The sequence below is a fragment of the Somniosus microcephalus genome, unplaced genomic scaffold, assembly GCF_052327205.1.
Source record: "Somniosus microcephalus isolate GS21.2 unplaced genomic scaffold, FLI_Smic_1.0 unresolved_chr2, whole genome shotgun sequence".
In the NCBI taxonomy this organism is placed as follows: domain Eukaryota; kingdom Metazoa; phylum Chordata; class Chondrichthyes; order Squaliformes; family Somniosidae; genus Somniosus; species Somniosus microcephalus.
This window is the reverse complement of record NW_028225180.1, coordinates 51,339,983-51,341,885: the sequence shown is the minus strand read 5'-3', so window position 1 is coordinate 51,341,885 and position 1,903 is coordinate 51,339,983.

Below are 1,903 nucleotides of genomic sequence, written 5' to 3'. Positions count from 1 at the left end.
GATGTTCAAATTTCAGTTACTGAGTTGCCACCTTGATTAATCATTTGTCGCTATGACTTTTGGTTAACCAGTTGTCGATGTTCAAATTTCAGTTACTGAGTTGCCTCCTTGGTTTATCATTTGTCGCTCTGACTTTTGGTTATCCAATTGTCGATGTTCAAATTTCAGTTACTGAGTTGCCACCTTGGTTAATCATTTGTCGCTCCGACTTTTGGTTAACCAGTTGTCGATGTTCAAATTTCAGTTACTGAGTTGCCTCTTTGGTCTATGATTTCCTACCTTGACAACTCAATAACCAGTGTTTCAGACAATGCACAAGGCCATTTGCCGACCCCAACTCGGTTCCCCAAGCGGGAAAGCAGCACCCGACGCCCCGGTAAGGCGGCCGAATCCATTCCCATCGGACTTCCGTCCCCAATGTGAATGCCAAGTATTCAGTTAATGAGTTGCCTCCTTGAAACTTCAGTTATCGAGTTGTCCCTTTGGTTATCCAGTTGCCACATTGAAATTTCAGTTACTGAGTTTCCTCCTTGGTTTATCATTTGTCGCTCAGACTTTTGGTTAACCAGTTGTTGATGTTCAAATTTCAGTTACTGAGTTGCCACCTTGGTTCATCATTTGTCGCTCTGACTTTTGGTTACCCAGTTGTCGATGTTCAAATTTCAGTTAATGAGTTGCCTCCTTGGTTTATGATTTCCTACCTTGACAATTCATTAACCAGTTTTTCAGATAATGCACAAGGCCATTTGACGACCCCAACTCGGTTCCCCAAGTGCGAAAGGAGCACCCGAAGCCCCGGTAAGGTGGCCGAATACATTCCCATCGGACTTCCGTCCCCAATGTCCCAGGCAGCACAGTGGTTAGCACTGTTGCCTCACAGAGCCAGGGACCCGGGTTCGAATCCGGCCTCGGCTGACTGTGACTGTCTGTGTGGAGTTTGCACATTCTCCCCGTGTTTGCGTGGGTTTTCTCCAGGGGCTCCGGTTTCCTCCCACAGTCCAAAGATGTGCGGGTTAGGTTGATTGGCTGCCTCGTCACACCTTACTCCGATGTGTCGCTATGATTGATGATGGTAGCAGCAGCTGCCAGGGCTAATTTACCATAGCCAATCAACCTAACCTGCACATCTTTGGACTGTGGGAGGACACCGGAGCAAACCCATGCAAACACGGTGAGAATGTGCAAACTCCACAGAGACAGTCACCCGAGGCCGGATTCGAACCCGGGTCTCTAGCGCTGTGATACAACAGTGCTAACCACTATGCCGCTGTGCTGCCTGCAAATCAGAAGAGATCTTCGTAACTTAATAGCTCTCTGGCTAGGGGTTCCCACAAGTGGGGAATCAATTGGGCTGTTAAATCAAAATTGCATCAATTTCCCACATCGTGCAGAATTCGTGTGGGAAACCCGCCCCCGTAGCAAAATCCCACAAATGACTTGGAAGCTCTAACTGATGCAATTTTGATTTAATAGCCCAATTGATTCCCCACCTGAGAGCTTTTCAGGTGACATCATTACTGCTGCTTCATTTAAGGGCTTCCACAAGCCTTCCTGACTGAAGCAGACTGCCAAGCTTCTCGCCCAAGCAGCTGCTGCGAACATCATCAGTCATGGCGACACGTCGGAGGAAGGCATCCCCCAGATTTGACGAGGCAGCCCTCCAGGCATTGGTGGAGGGAGCGAAAAAGAGCAGGGCGGTGCTCTTCCCCTCCTCGGGAAGGAAGAAGCCACCCCAGCAAACCAGGGCTGTGTGGCTGAGGGTGGCAGAGCAAGTGAACGACACCAGCAATACCATCAGAACATGGAGACAATGTTGCAAACGCTTCCATGACCTTCTGCGCAGTGGAAAAGTGAGTATGATGTTCCCATCACTCTTAATCTGATCCCCATTGCCTTTCCTCGC